General features: G+C 43.6%; 1 long non-coding RNA gene across 12 annotated transcripts; it reads left to right on the top strand.

Annotated features, from left to right (window-relative positions):
* The first annotated feature begins 12,284 nt into the window (after nucleotides 1-12,284).
* LOC127928961 (uncharacterized) lies at nucleotides 12,285-13,681 on the top strand. Of its 12 annotated transcripts, XR_008132999.1 has the most exons (6): nucleotides 12,285-12,402; nucleotides 12,449-12,540; nucleotides 12,725-12,862; nucleotides 12,909-13,046; nucleotides 13,185-13,322; nucleotides 13,415-13,475. It is a non-coding gene; the product is annotated as an uncharacterized LOC127928961 (long non-coding RNA). The 12 variants fall into 12 exon arrangements; XR_008133002.1 differs by lacking the exon at nucleotides 12,449-12,540 and having other exon boundaries at nucleotides 12,771-12,954; nucleotides 13,139-13,230; nucleotides 13,277-13,368; nucleotides 13,461-13,552; XR_008133003.1 differs by having other exon boundaries at nucleotides 12,771-12,954; nucleotides 13,139-13,322.
* Nucleotides 13,682-17,282: the final 3,601 nt, after the last annotated feature.

Raw genomic sequence — 17,282 nt, 5'->3', positions numbered from 1 at the left:
GTTATCAGCAGCATTAACAGCAGGGGTCTGTGTAGTTATCAGCAGCATTAACAGCAGGGGTCTGTCTAGTTATCTGATAAATATCAGTCCTGGATCCCTAATACAACTTTTGATATATTTTTATATATCAGAGTTAAAATTATATTAAATGGAGTAAATATCCAACTCTCAGAGAGTGGCTTAAATTTAACTCCAATTTCCATTTTACTATTATCAATGTCACTTTGAATCAACTCCCTTGCCGTTTTCAATTAACAATCAACGACCGCAAAGAACACTTCTCTTTCAGTTTTCTTCCCTTTAAATGATAAGTAGAGCCATATTTGTATATTTCTTCATATGTCACATTATTTATTATTATTTACTTGTTCAATCTCTGTAGGAAGCCGACTGACAGGAAGAAATACAACACTTCCACATGACTAACAACTTTCATTTAGAAAGTTACTCCTCCTGTCAGAGTATATATAGATAGAAGATATACTCCATTACGACTAGCTACACTATGTAAACTGGAACAGCTATCTCACTAACGGTTGCTATAACACAATAACAACAATAACAATAACACCAACCACTTACAGATTGGAATTGTTTGTTTAGCATAAGATCAAAAACACCCATATTGACATTTTTCAAAATCAACATGCAACAGAGCATGCTGGGAAAAATGACAGGCGGTGACTGGGAGTTCCATAGGGCGGTGCACAATTTGGCCGGACAGGCCGTTATTGTAAATAAGAAATTGTTTTTATTTCATTGTGTTAATGACGTCACACCTTCACAACAACCTACAGTGTCCAATAAACATGTAATGATGCGAAAAGTGTTGCCATGACCCATTTCTGGCTCCAGGTCATCTACAAGTCCATGCTCGGTAAAGCTCCGCCTTATCTCAGTTCACTGGTCACGATGGCAACACCCACCAGTAGCACGCGCTCCAGCAGGTGTATCTCACTGATCATCCCTAAAGCCAACACCTCATTTGGCCGCCTTTCGTTCCAGTTCTCTGCTGCCTGTGACTGGAACGAATTGCAAAAATCGCTGAAGTTGGAGACTTTTATCTCCCTCACCAACTTCAAACATCTGCTATCTGAGCAGCTAACCGATCGCTGCAGCTGTACATAGTCTTTTGCACACCAATATCTCTACCTGTAATTTATCACTCCAGTGTTAATCTGAAAAATTGTAATTATCCGCCTACCTCCTCATGCCTTTTGCACAAAATGTATATAGACTCTCTTTTTTTCTACTGTGTTATTGACTTGTTAATTGTTTACTCCATGTGTAACTCTGTGTTGTCTGTTCACACTGCTATGCTTTATCTTGGCCAGGTCACAGTTGCAAATGATAATTTGTTCTCAATTAGCCTACCAGGTTAAATAAAGGTGAAATAATTTTTTATTTTTTTTATCTGAAAATTGCACATTCATTATTATTATTGCTCCACCTGGAGCCAGTGGGTTTGGTGATGAATATGAAGCGAGGGCCAGCCAACGAGAGCATCCAGGTCACAGTGGTGGGTAGTATATGGGGCTTTGGTGACATAACGGATGTAGTATATGGGGCACTGTGATAGACTAAATTCAATTGACTGAGTAGAGTGTTGGAGGCTATTTTACGTTTTACGAGGGTATGTTTAGCAGCATGAGTAAAGGAGGCGTTGTTGCGAAATAGGAAGCCGCCTCTAGATGTAATTTTGGATCTGAGATGTTTAATGTGAGTCTGGAAGAGTTTACAGTCTAACCAGTTGTCCACATATTCTAAGTTAGAACCGTCCAGACTAGTGATGCTAGTCAGGCGGGCGGGTATGGGCAGCGATCGGCTGAAGAGCATGCATTTAGTTTTACTTGCATTTAAGACCACGGAAGCAGTGTTGTATGGCTTTAAAGCTCGTCTGGAGGTTAGTTAGCACAATGTCCAAAGAAGGACCAGATGTATACATAATGGTGTCATCTGCATGGAGGTGGATCAGAGAATCACCAGCAGCAAGAGCAACATCATTGATGTATACAGAGAAAAGAGTCGGCCCAAGAATTGAACCCTGTGGCACCCCCATAGAGACTGCCAGAGGTCCGAACAACAGGCCCTCCGATTTGACACGCTGAACTGATGTCCAGAAGTTCTTTTTGGTCATAAGAGACGGTAACTTTATGTTACAAACAAAAAAACTAACAAAATAGCACAGCTGGTTAGGAGCCCGAAAAACGGCAGCCATCCCCTCCAGCGCCATTATATTCATTCAACGTGGAGTCATCCACATGATGTCATCCACATGGAGTCATTCAACACTGGAGCAGCAGCACGGCCAGGAAGGAGTCATCAGGGGCCAGCAAGGAGTCACCAGGGGCCAGCAAGGAGTCATCAGGCCAGGTAGTCTTGAGGCATGGTCCTAGGGCTCAGGTCCTCCAATAGAGAGAAAGAAAGAATTAGAGAGAGAGCGTACTTAAATTCACACTGGACACCGGATAAGACTGACCCTAGCCCCAAGACACATCAACTACTGCAGCATAAATACTGAAGCCTGAGACAGGAGGGGTCGGGAGACACTGTGGCCCCATCCGACGATAACCCCGGACAGGGCCAAACAGGCAGGATATAACCCCACCCACTTTGCCAAAGCACAGCCCCCACACCACCAGAGGGATATCTTCAATCACCAACTTACCATCCTGAGACAAGGCCAAGTATAGCCCACAAATATCTCTGCCACAGCACAACCCAAGGGGGGGCCTGCGTCTTGTACGTGTAGGTATGTATGGCAGGACTAAATCGGGAAGATAGGTAGGAGCAAGCCTATGTAATGCTTTGTAGGGTAGCAGTAAAACCTTGAAATCAGCCCTTGCCTTAACAGGAAGCCATTGTAGAGAGGCTAGCACTGGAGTAATATGATCAAATTCTTTGGTTCTCGTCAAGATACTAGCAGCCGTGTTTAGCACTAACTGAAGTTTATTTAGTGCTTTATCCGGGTAGCTGGAAAGTACAGCATTGCAGTAGTCTAACCTAGAAGTGACAAAAGCATGGATACATTTTTCTGCATAATTTTTGGACAGAAATGATCTGATTATTGCAATGTTACGTAGATGGAAAAATGCTGTCCTATAACCTCTCTGCGCACCGAACCCGTTACTTGTGTGGGACACCTGGGTGACTTCATGATAAATCTCACACTCATTTTGGAAGTTATCATTCTGAAACGTTGCACAAGTACTGTTGCCCTCATGTTTTTCACTGAAATTGTCCCCATCATCCTATCTGAATGTTTGTTTTGTCTTGTTAATTTTAAAGATGATGATACAACAGGGCTCCGGGCAGCCGAGCGGAAATGGAGGAAAACTCGCCTCCCTGCGGACCTGGCATCCTTTCACTCCCTCCTCTCTACATTTTCCTCCTCTGTCTCTGCTGCTAAAGCCACTTTCTACCACTCTAAATTCCAAGCATCTGCCTCTAACCCTAGGAAGCTATTTGCCACCTTCTCCTCCCTCCTGAATCCTCCTTCCTCTCTGCAGATGACTTCGTCAACCATTTTGAAAAGAAGGTCGACGACATCCGATCCTCGTTTGCTAAGTCAAACGACACCGCTGGTTCTGCTCACACTGCCCTACCCTGTGCTCTGACCTCTTTCTCCCCTCTCTCTCCAGATGAAATCTCGCGTCTTGTGACGGCCGGCCGCCCAACAACCTGCCCGCTTGACCCTATCCCCTCCTCTCTTCTCCAGACCATTTCCGGAGACCTTCTCCCTTACCTGACCTCGCTCATCAACTCATCCCTGACCGCTGGCTACGTCCCTTCCGTCCTCAAGAGAGCGAGAGTTGCACCCCTTCTGAAAAAACCTACACTCGATCCCTCCGATGTCAACAACTACAGACCAGTATCCCTTCTTTCTTTTCTCTCCAAAACTCTTGAACGTGCCGTCCTTGGCCAGCTCTACCGCTATCTCTCTCAGAATTACCTTCTTGATCCAAATCAGTCAGGTTTCAAGACTAGTCATTCAACTGAGACTGCTCTTCTCTGCATCACGGAGGCGCTCCGCACTGCTAAAGCTAACTCTCTCTCCTCTGCTCTCATCCTTCTAGACCTATCGGCTGCCTTCGATACTGTGAAACATCAGATCCTCCTCTCCACCCTCTCCGAGTTGGGCATCTCCGGCGCGGCCCACGCTTGGATTGCGTCCTACCTGACAGGTCGCTCCTACCAGGTGGCGTGGCGAGAATCTGTCTCCTCACCACACGCTCTCACCACTGGTGTCCCCCAGGGCTCTGTTCTAGGCCCTCTCCTATTCTCGCTATACACCAAGTCACTTGGCTCTGTCATAACCTCACATGGTCTCTCCTATCATTGCTATGCAGACGACACACAATTAATCTTCTCCTTTCCCCTTCTGATGACCAGGTGGCGAATCGCATCTCTGCATGTCTGGCAGACATATCAGTGTGGATGACGGATCACCACCTCAAGCTGAACCTCGGCAAGACGGAGCTGCTCTTCCTCCCGGGGAAGGACTGCCCGTTCCATGATCTCGCCATCACGGTTGACAACTCAATTGTGTCCTCCTCCCAGAGCGCTAAGAACCTTGGCGTGATCCTGGACAACACCCTGTCGTTCTCAACTAACATCAAGGCGGTGGCCCGTTCCTGTAGGTTCATGCTCTACAACATCCGCAGAGTACGACCCTGCCTCACACAGGAAGCGGCGCAGGTCCTAATCCAGGCACTTGTCATCTCCCGTCTGGATTACTGCAACTCGCTGTTGGCTGGGCTCCCTGCCTGTGCCATTAAACCCCTACAACTCATCCAGAACGCCGCAGCCCGTCTGGTGTTCAACCTTCCCAAGTTCTCTCACGTCACCCCGCTCCTCCGCTCTCTCCACTGGCTTCCAGTTGAAGCTCGCATCCGCTACAAGACCATGGTGCTTGCCTACGGAGCTGTGAGGGGAACGGCACCTCAGTACCTCCAGGCTCTGATCAGGCCCTACACCCAAACAAGGGCACTGCGTTCATCCACCTCTGGCCTGCTCGCCTCCCTACCACTGAGGAAGTACAGTTCCCGCTCAGCCCAGTCATAACTGTTCGCTGCTCTGGCCCCCAATGGTGGAACAAACTCCCTCACGACGCCAGGACAGCGGAGTCAATCACCACCTTCCGGAGACACCTGAAACCCCACCTCTTTAAGGAATACCTAGGATAGGATAAGTAATCCTTCTCACCCCCCTAAAAGATTTAGATGCACTATTGTAAAGTGGCTGTTCCACTGGATGTCATAAGGTGAATGCACCAATTTGTAAGTCGCTCTGGATAAGAGCGTCTGCTAAATGACTTAAATGTAAATGTAATACAACAATAAAAATAAAAAAATGTATGTTTTTGCCATTGTATTATCTAAACCAGATCTATTGTGTTATATTCTCCTATATTATATTCACATTTACACAAGCTTCAGAGTGTTTTTTTTCAAATGAAACCAAGAATATGCATATCCTTGGTTCTGGGCCTGAGCTACAGGCAGTTAGATTTGGGTATGTCTTCAGGCAGAAATTGAAAAAAGTAGGGGGGTAGCTGTAAGAGGTTAAAATGCCTTGACTTGTTCATCAAAAGAGAGATCAGGGTCCAGATTAACGCCGAGGTCCTTCACTGTTTTATTTGAGACTACTGTACAACCATCAAGATTAATTGTCAGATTCAACAGAAGATCTCTCAGAACAAGCATCTCTGTTTTGTCCGAGTTTAAAAGTAGAAAGTTTGCATCCATCCACTTCCTGATGTCTGAAACACAGGCGAGCTGCTATGCGAGGGCAATTTTGGGGCTTCACCATGTTTCATAGAAATGTACAGCTGTGTGTCATCTGCATAGCAGCGAGAGTTAACATTATGTTTGCGAATCACCAAGAGGTAAAATATATAGTGAAAACAATAGTGGTCCTAAAACAGAACCTTGAGGAACACCGAAATGTACAGTTGATTTGTCAGAGGACAAACCATTCACAGAGACAAACTGATATCTTTCTAACAGATAAGATCTAAACCAGGCCAGAACATGTCCATGTAGACCAATTTGGGTTTCCAATCTCTCCAAACGAATGTGGTGATCAATGGTATCAAAAGCAGCACTAAGGTCTAGGAGCACAAGGACAGATGCAGAGCCTCGGTCTGACGCCATTAAAAGACAATTTACCCAGCATTTCGTATACAATGTTTGTCTTCAGGAAGGCAGTGAGTTGCTGCGCAACAGATTTTTCCCCAAAAATTGAGAGGAATAGGAGATTCGATATAGGCCGATAGGTTTTAATATTTTCTGGGTCAAGGTTTGGCTTTTTCAAGAGAGGCTTTATTACTGGCACTTTTAGTGAGTTTGGTACACATCCAGTGGATAGGGAGCCGTTTATTATGTTCAACATAGGAGGGCCAAGCACAGGAAGCAGCTCTTTAGTTGTTTAGTTGGAATAGGGTCCAGTATGCAGCTTGAAGGTTTAGAGGCCATGATTATTTTCATCATTGTGTCAAGAGATATAGTACTAAAACACTTGAGTGTCTCTCTTGATCCTAGGTCCTGGCAGAGTTGTGCAGACTCAGGACAACTGAGCTTTGGAGGAATAGTCAGATTTAAAGAGGAGTCCGTAATTTTCTTTCTAAGGATCATGATAATATCCTCAAAGAAGTTCATGAATTTATCACTGCTGAAGTGAAAGCCATCTTCTCTTGGGGAATGGTGCTTTTTACTTAGCTTTGTGACAGTATCAAAAATAAATTTTGGATTGTTCATATTATACTCAATTAAGTTGGAAAAATAGGATGATCGAGAAGCTGTCACGTTCTGACCTTTATTTCCTTTGTTTTGTCTTTATTTAGTATGGTCAAGGTGTGAGCTGGGGTGGGCAGTCTGTTTTGTGTTTCTATGTTTGGTTTCTGTTTCGGCCTAGTATGGTTCTCAATTAGAGGCAGGTGTCATTAGTTGTCTCTGATTGAGAATCATACTTAGGTAGCCTGGTTGTCTCTGATTGAGAATCATACTTAGGTAGCCTGGTTGTCTCTGATTGAGAATCATACTTAGGTAGCCTGGTTGTCTCTGATTGAGAATCATACTTAGGTAGCCTGGTTGTCTCTGATTGAGAATCATACTTAGGTAGCCTGGTTGTCTCTGATTGAGAATCATACTTAGGTAGCCTGGTTGTCTCTGATTGAGAATCATACTTAGGTAGCCTGGTTGTCTCTGATTGAGAATCATACTTAGGTAGCCTGGTTGTCTCTGATTGAGAATCATACTTAGGTAGCCTGGTTGTCTCTGTGTGTTTGTGGGTGTTTGTTTCCATGTCTGTTTCAGTTTTGTCATTTCACATATTCGTTTATTGTTTTTGTATTTCATAGTGTTCAGTGCTTTTCTTATTAAAATGAACACTTAACACGCCGCTTCTTGGTCCGATCCTTACTCCTCTTCAGACGAAGAGGAGGAAATCTGCCGTTACAGCAGCAGTGGTACTGCATGGTACGGTCCTTCCAAGCTAGTCGGAAGACTTCCAGTTTGGATGAGCGAGCAGTAGTGAGGGCTCTTCGGTACTGCATGGTACGGTCCTTCCAAGCTAGTCGGAAGACTTACAGTTTGGTGTAGCGCCATTTCCGTTCCAATTTTCTGGAAGCTTGCTTCAGAGCTCGGGTATTTTCTGTATACCAGGGAGCTAGTTTCTTATGACAAATGTTTTAAGTTTTTAGGGGTACAACTGCATCTAGGGTATTGCACAAGGTTAAATTGAGTTCCTCAGTTAGGTGGTTAACTGATTTTTGTCCTCTGACGTCCTTGGGTAGGTGGAGGGAGTCTGGAAGGACATCTAGGAATCTTTGGGTTGTCTGAGAATTTATAGCACAACTTTTGGTGATCTTTGGTTGGGGTCTGAGCAGATTATTTGTTGTGATTGCAAACGTAATAAAATGGTGGTCCGATAGTCAAGGATTATGAGAAAAACATTAAGATCCACACAACATTAAGATCCACGGGACAAAACTAGGTCCAGAGCATGACTGGCAGTGAGTAGGTCCGGAGTCATGTTGGACAAAACCCTCCGAAAGCCTTTTGGAGTGGGTCTGTGGACTTTTCCATGTGAATATTAAAGTCACCAAAAATGTGAATATTATCTGCCATGACTACAAGGTCCGATAGGAATTCAGGGAATTAAGTGAGGAACGTTGTATATGGCCCAGGAGGCCTGTAAACAGTAGCTATAAAAAGTGATTGAGTAGACTGCATAGATTTCATGACTAGAAGCTCAAAAGACAAAAACTTAGGGTTTTTATTGTAAATTGAAATGATCTATCGTAGATGTTAGCAAAACCTCCGCCTTTTCGGGAGGCGCTGGGGATATTGTCACTAGTGTAACCAGGAGGTGAGGCCTCGTTTAACACAGTAAATTCATCAGGCCTGAGGCATGTTTCAGTCAGGCCAATCACATCAAGATTATGATCAGTGATTAGTTCATTGATTATAACTGCCTTGGAAGTGAGGGATCTAACATTAAGTCGTCCTATGAAGATGTGAGATTTCACAATCTCTTTCAAAAATGACAAGAATGGAGGTCTTTATCCTAGTGAGATCCTAAGGCAAACACCGCCATGTTTAGTTTTGCCCAACCTAGATCGAGGCACAGACACGGTCTCAATGGGGATAGCTGAGCTGACTACACTGACTGCGCTAGTGGCAGACTCCACTGTGCTGGCAGGCTGGTTAACAGCCGGGCTGCCTGGCCTGCACCCTATTTCATTGTGGAGCTAGAGGAGTTAGAGCCCTGTCTATGTTGGCAGATAAGATGAGAGCACCCCTCCAGCTAGGATGGAGTCTGTCACTACTCAACAGGCCAGGCTTGGTCCTGTTTGTGGGTGAGTCCCAGAAAGAGGGCCAATTATCTACAAATTCTATCTTTTGGGAGGGGCAGAAAACAGTTTTCAACCAGCGATTGAGTTGTGAGACTCTGTTGTAGAGCTCATCACTCCCCCTAACTGGGAGGGGGCCAGAGACAATTACTCGATGCCAACATATCTTTCTAGCTGATATGCACGCAGAAGCTATGTTGCGCTTGGTGACCTCTGACTGTTTCATCCTAACATCGTTGGTGCCGACGTGGATGACAATATCTCCATGCTCTCTACACTCGCCAGTTTTAGCTTTAGCCAGCACCATCTTCAGATTAGCCTTAACGTCGGTAGCCCTGCCCCCTGGTAAACAGTGTATGATCGCTGGATGATTCGCTTTAAGTCTAATACTGCGGGTAATGGAGTCGCCAATGACTAGAGTTTTCAATTTGTCAGAGCTAATGGTGGGAGGCTTCGGCGTCTCAGAGTAACGGGAGGAGTAGAGACCAGAGAAGGCTCTGCCTCTGACTCCGACCTGTTGCTTTAATATGAATTGCAATAATGAAGCTGGTCCATACTCTCTAAAGTGGAGAGCTTAATGAAACAAGAGTCGGGTCTCAACAGGAAAATACAACCTTGTGGCAGTTTAGCAGGTGTGTGAGATCATAGCTCCCAAACAAGTGATAACGTTACTCCTGTCTGCTGATAGGTCAATGATGATCAAGCCAGTCTCTGTTCTCTTCATATCTCCACACAGCCCTTAAAAGAGACGAAAAGAACAGGATGGACCAAAAACGGTCCCTTTGTCTTGGCTGTGTGACTGAGATAAACCGAGGCTGAGTGGAAAAATACCAGCTTCTTCTTACCTTGAAACAGACAGTGGAAACGTACAGGTTTAAGGCTCATACAGCACCTGTGCATAACAGTTAGTCACTTTGCCACGACAACGCCTATCTTACCCAATACAGTCACAGGGAGGGGAGGAGATGCACAGTACAGGGATGATATAATCTACACAGGGAGGATATGAATAGTCCAAATGACGCACGCATATCACATGAGACTCAGTACTGTGACGTCTGTCCACATCTCTCTCTCCTCTCCAGAGCGGGCGGGCTGCCCCAATTTAGTGTGTGTGATGCTCAGAAGCTCTCCTCTCCCGTCCTCTTCTCCCTTCCTCTCTTCTCCCGTCCTCTCCTCTCCCGTCCTCTCCTCTCCCGTCCTCTTCTCCCGTCCTCTCTTCTCCCTTCCTCTTCTCCCTTCCTCTCCTCTCTTCTCCCTTCCTCTCCTCTCCCGTCCTCTTCTCCCTTCCTCTCCTCTCTTCTCCCGTCCTCTCTTCTCCCTTCCTCTCCTCTCCCGTCTTCTTCTCCCGTCCTCTCTTCCTCTCTTCTCCCTTCCTCTCTTCTCCCTTCCTCTCCTCTCCCTTCCTCTTCTCTCTTCCTCTCCTCTCCTGTCCTCTTCTCCCTTCCTCTCCTCTCCCGTCCTCTCTTCTCCCGTCCTCTTCTCCCGTCCCCCCTCTTCACTCCCTCCTCTCCCCCCACCTGGCACAAACTGGTTGGATCAATGTAGTTTCCATGTCACCCTCCCCCCACAAACAAAATCAATGATTGGATTTACAAAAAGGCATCAATGTAAGGGAATTTTGGATTTTATCTAATTCTCCTCCTCTTTCCTCCCCTCCTTCTGAGAGTAAGAAAACAGTTAATTGCACTAAATAAACCTCCCCTTCTGTCTGAAAAGTATAAAGCCTCGCTAGGGTTCTAAAGGCATTGTGGTTCATTCTATATTAATATCAGATCTATCAAGTCAGGTTAGGGTTCTACTGGTTCACATACGGACATGATATCAGATCTATCAAGTCAGGTTAGGGTTCTACTGGTTCACATACGGACATGACTGTCAGGTTAGGGTTCTACTGGTTCACATGACTGTCAGGTTAGGGTTCTACAGGTTCACATGAGTGTTAGGTTAGGGTTCTACAGGCTCACATGAGTGTTAGGTTAGGGTTCTAATGGTTCACATGACTGTCAGGTTAGGGTTCTACTGGTTCTAATGACTGTCAGGTTAGGGTTCTACAGGTTTACATGACTGTCAGGTTAGGGTTCTACAGTTTCACATGAGTGTTAGGTTAGGGTTCTACAGGTTCACATGAGTGTTAGGTTAGGGTTCTACTGGTTCACATGACTGTCAGGTTAGGGTTCTACTGGTTCACATGACTGTCAGGTTAGGGTTCTTTCTACAGGTTCACATGACTGTCAGGTTAGGGTTCTACTGGTTCACATGACTGTCAGGTTAGGGTTCTACTGGTTCACATACGGGACATGACTGTAAGGTTAGGGTTCTACTGGTTCACATGACTGTCAGGTTAGGGTTCTACTGGTTCACATGACTGTCAGGTTAGGGTTCTACAGGTTCACATGACTGTCAGGTTAGGGTTCTACAGGTTCACGTGACTGTCAGGTTAGGGTTCTACTGGTTCACATGACTGTCACAGGTTAGTGTTCTGCCCCCTAGTGGAAGACAACTAGGGGTTTAGAGTCAGCCTAGTGTTTACTGCCCCCTAGTGGAAGACAACTAGGGGTTTAGAGTCAGCCTAGTGTTTACTGCCCCCTAGTGGAAGACAACTAGGGGTTTAGAGTCAGCCTGGTGTTTACTGCCCCCTAGTGGAAGACAACTCGGGGTTTAGAGTCAGCCTGGTGTTTACTGCCCCCTAGTGTAAGACAACTCGGGGTTTAGAGTCAGCCTGGTGTTTACTGCTCCCTAGTGGAAGACAACTCGGGGTTTAGAGTCAGCCTGGTGTTTACTGCCCCCTAGTGGAAGACAACTCGGGGTTTAGAGTCAGCCTGGTGTTTACTGCCCCCTAGTGGAAGACAACTAGGGGTTTAGAGTCAGCCTGGTGTTTACTGCCCCCTAGTGGAAGACAACTAGGGGTTTAGAGTCAGCCTGGTGTTTACTGCCCCCTAGTGGAAGACAACTCGGGGTTTAGAGTCAGCCTGGTGTTTACTGCCCCCTAGTGAAAGACAACTAGGGGTTTAGAGTCAGCCTGGTGTTTACTGCCCCCTAGTGGAAGACAACTAGGGGTTTAGAGTCAGCCTGGTGTTTACTGCCCCCTAGTGGAAGACAACTAGGGGTTTAGAGTCAGCCTGGTGTTTACTGCCCCCTAGTGGAAGACAACTAGGGGTTTAGAGTCAGCCTGGTGTTTACTGCCCCCTAGTGGAAGACAACCTGAAGCATTTCTGTCTGATAAGAGATATCAGGAAAGTCAATAAAAGAGAAAAGACAAGCAGATCGAGATCGTCTTCAATGTTTGTTGCCAGGAAATGAAATGGTCCTAATCAATCAATTTCACTGACTAATTATGTTCTCTTTCACATGAGCATCTCACGTACAAACACAGAAATATTACAGGTTCATTTGTTTACTCATTCAAAGCTTTATTTTGCACACATCATCTACCATAGGCTTCTATTTTAACAGGTCTCCAGATCTACACATCATCTACCATAGGCTTCTATTTTAACAGGTCTTCAGATCTACACATCATCTACCATAGGCTTCCATTTTAACAGGTCTCCAGATCTACACATCATCTACCATAGGCTTCTATTTTAACAGGTCTTCAGATCTACACATCATCTACCATAGGCTTCTATTTTAACAGGTCTTCAGATCTACACATCATCTACCATAGGCTTCTATTTTAACAGGTCTGTAGATTTACACATCATCTACCATAGGCTTCCATTTTAACAGGTCTCCAGATCTACACATCATCTACCATAGGCTTCTATTTTAACAGGTCTGTAGATCTACACATCATCTACCATAGGCTTCTATTTTAACAGGTCTTCAGATCTACACATCATCTACCATAGGCTTCCATTTGAACAGGTCTTCAGATCTACACATCATCTACCATAGGCTTCTATTTTAACAGGTCTTCAGATCTACACATCATCTACCATAGGCTTCTATTTTAACAGGTCTTCAGATCTACACATCATCTACCATAGGCTTCTATTTTAACAGGTCTGTAGATCTACACATCATCTACCATAGGCTTCCATTTTAACAGGTCTTCAGATCTACACATCATCTACCATAGGCTTCTATTTTAACAGGTCTTCAGATCTACACATCATCTACCATAGGCTTCTATTTTAACAGGTCTTCAGATCTACACATCATCTACCATAGGCTTCTATTTTAACAGGTCTGTAGATCTACACATCATCTACCATAGGCTTCCATTTTAACAGGTCTCCAGATCTACACATCATCTACCATAGGCTTCTATTTTAACAGGTCTGTAGATCTACACATCATCTACCATAGGCTTCCATTTTAACAGGTCTTCAGATCTACACATCATCTACCATAGGCTTCTATTTTAACAGGTCTGTAGATCTACACATCATCTACCATAGGCTTCCATTTTAACAGGTCTTCAGATCTACACATCATCTACCATAGGCTTCTATTTTAACAGGTCTCCAGATCTACACATCATCTACCATAGGCTTCCATTTTAACAGGTCTTCAGATCTACACATCATCTACCATAGGCTTCTATTTTAACAGGTCTGTAGATCTACACATCATCTACCATAGGCTTCCATTTTAACAGGTCTTCAGATCTACACATCATCTACCATAGGCTTCCATTTTAACAGGTCTGTAGATCTACACATCATCTACCATAGGCTTCTATTTTAACAGGTCTGTAGATCTACACATCATCTACCATAGGCTTCTATTTTAACAGGTCTGTAGATCTACACATCATCTACCATAGGCTTCTATTTTAACAGGTCTTCAGATCTACACATCATCTACCATAGGCTTCCATTTTAACAGGTCTCCAGATTTCATGCACAGAATCAAGAGGTGAATTAAAATGAACAATTTCCATAAGAATCATTAAGTAAAACATGAATAAAACAAAGGTAACTTCACCTGAATATATTGTATACAGGGAATTCAAGTGTATATATCTGCTCATGACTGAAATGTTTGCTATTACTTCAATTATTAAGTAACATAAGGCATCCAGAGACATATAATTAGGATATCTATCCTGCTTCAATGGTGATGCACCAGCTTTGAGCCTGAGGGAAATGTGGTCTGACTGTCGACCACTGTACACAATTAGACTGTCAGCCGCTGCACTCGCCCTACAGCCAAATCACTTAGATAATATACACCGTGGACAGTTTATTAGGTACAATCATCAAGTACCAAGTCAGACATGGGGCATGGAAACATTGGTCAATTGGTATCAAGGGACCTAACGTGTGGCAGGAAAACATTCCCCAGACCAGTACAGCACCTCCACCAGCCTGTACCATTGACCCCAGGCAGGATGGGGCCATGCTGCTTCCGCCCCACAGGACTGCTGCTGACTGGATGTTTTTAGTTTGTCGCACCATTCTTGGTAAACACTAGAAACTGTTGTGCGTGAGGAGGCCGTCTGTTTCTGAGATAATGGAACCGGTGCGCCTGGCACCTACGATCATACCACGCTCAACGTCTCTTTGGTCACTCGTTTTGCCCATTCTAACATTGTGTCAGACAGCAACTGGATGCCGTGGCCACGTGACTCACTGTCTATAGGAGCAAACCATTTTGGTGACCGGGGTGGTGTACCTAATAAACTGTGTATAGGTTAGTGCATATGCAAGGCGTGTGTAATATGGACACTATGTGTCATTAATAAGCAGAACTGCAGAGCTTCATGGAACAACATTGTCATTCTATTCAGCCACTAGTTTTCCACACAGAGGAAAACACCTTCTCTGACAATATGTACCTTATTGGGTGACCCGACCGAATACGGGTATAGATCTGTCCTTCTCATTGAAAGCCAGTCCAAGAAGAGGTAGATCTGTTCTATGTGTTATAGATCTGTCCTTCTCATTGAAAGCCAGTCCAAGAAGAGGTAGATCTGTTCTATGTGTTATAGATCTGTCCTTCTCATTGAAAGCCAGTCCAAGAAGAGGTAAATCTGTTCTATGTGGTATAGATCTGTTCTTCTCCTCATTGAAAGCCAGTCTAACAAGCGGTATATCTGTTCTATGTGGTATAGATCTGTCCTTCTCATTGAAAGCCAGTCTAACAAGCGGTATATCTGTTCTATGTGGTATAGATCTGTCCTTCTCATTGAAAGCCAGTCTAACAAGCGGTATATCTGTTCTATGTGAGCTATTTCTATGCTTCCCGTTCTTAAGTTTAGTTATTGCATCTATTCATTTTGGTTTTGTACACCAGCTTCAAACAGCTGATAATACAATATTTTTGGTTAATAAAAATATATTTGAAAGCATTTTAGATGGTACAATGAGATTTTTATTATAAATATGCCTAAATGTATAAAAAACTGTTTTTTTGCTGTTTTTATGGGCTAATGTGTGTAGATTGATGAGGACAAAAAAAAACAATTTAATCAATTTTAGAATAAGGTCTCAATACTTTCTAAAGGCACTGTAGCTATTACCCCTACACATTGATCTAGTACTTACTCCCTGTATATATCTATTACCCCTATACATTGATCTGGTACTGGTACTCCCTGTATATATCTATTACTAATACACATTGATCTGGTACTCCCTGTATATATCTATTACCCCTACACATTGATCTGGTACTCCCTGTATATATCTATTACCCCTACACATTGATCTGGTACTCCCTGTATATATCTATTACCCCTACACATTGATCTGGTTCTCCCTGTATATATCTATTACCCCTACACATTGATCTGGTACTCCCTGTATATATCTATTACCCCTACACATTGATCTGGTTCTCCCTGTATATATCTATTACTAATACACATTGATCTGGTACTCCCTGTATATATCTATTACTAATACACATTGATCTGGTACTCCCTGTATATATCTATTACTAATACACATTGATCTGGTACTCCCTGTATATATCTATTACCCCTACACATTGATCTGGTACTCCCTGTATATATCTATTACCCCTACACATTGATCTGGTACTCCCTGTATATATCTATTACTAATACACATTGATCTGGTACTCCCTGTATATATCTATTACCCCTACACATTGATCTGGTACTCCCTGTATATATCTATTACCCCTACACATTGATCTGGTACTCCCTGTATATATCTATTACCCCTACACATTGATCTGGTACTCCCTGTATATATCTATTACCCCTACACATTGATCTGGTTCTCCCTGTATATATCTATTACCCCTACACATTGATCTGGTTCTCCCTGTATATATTACTATTGACCCCTACACATTGATCTGGTACTCCCTGTATATATCTATTACCCCTACACATTGATCTGGTACTCCCTGTATATATCTATTACCCCTACACATTGATCTAGTACTCCTGTATATATCTATTACCCCTACACATTGATCTGGTACTCCCTGTATATATCTATTACCCCTACACATTGATCTGGTTCTCCTGTATATATCTATTACCCCTACACATTGGTCTGGTACTCCCTGTATATATCTATTACCCCTACACATTGGTCTGGTACTCCCTGTATATATCTATTACTAATACACATTGATCTGGTACTCCCTGTATATATCTATTACCCCTACACATTGATCTGGTACTCCCTGTATATATCTATTACCCCTACACATTGATCTGGTACTGGTACTCCCTGTATATATCTATTACCCCCCTATACATTGATCTGGTACTCCCTGTATATATCTATTGACCCCTATATATCACATTGATCTGGTACTCCCTGTCTGGTATATATCTATTACCCCTACACATTGATCTGGTACTCTCCCTGTATATATCTATTACCCCTACACATTGATCTGGTACTCCCTGTATATATCTATTACCCCTACACATTGATCTGGTACTCCCTGTATATATCTATTACCCCTATACATTGATCTGGTACTCCCTGTATATATCTATTACCCCTACACATTGATCTGGTACTCCCTGTATATATCTATTACCCCTACATTGATCTGGTATACTGATCTGGTACTGGTACTCCCTGTATATATCTATTACCCCCCTATACATTGATCTGGTACTCCCTGTATATATCTATTACCCCTACACATTGATCTGGTACTGGTACTCCCTGTATATATCTATTACCCCCACATACATGATCTGGTACTCCCTGTATATATCTATTACCCCTACACATTGATCTGGTACTGGAACTCCCTGTATATATCTATTACCCCTACACATTGGTCTGGTACTCCCTGTATATATCTATTACCCCTACACATTGATCTGGTACTCCCTGTATATATCTACTACCCCTACACATTGATCTGGTACTGGTACTCCCTGTATATATCTATTACCCCCCCTACACATTGATCTGGTACTCCCTGTATATATCTATTACCCCTACACATTGATCTGGTTCTCCCTGTATATATCTAT

This window comes from Oncorhynchus keta, unplaced genomic scaffold (genome assembly GCF_023373465.1).
Source record: "Oncorhynchus keta strain PuntledgeMale-10-30-2019 unplaced genomic scaffold, Oket_V2 Un_scaffold_515_pilon_pilon, whole genome shotgun sequence".
Taxonomy (NCBI): Eukaryota; Metazoa; Chordata; class Actinopteri; order Salmoniformes; family Salmonidae; genus Oncorhynchus; species Oncorhynchus keta.
This window is presented reverse-complemented; position numbering and strand designations above follow the sequence as displayed.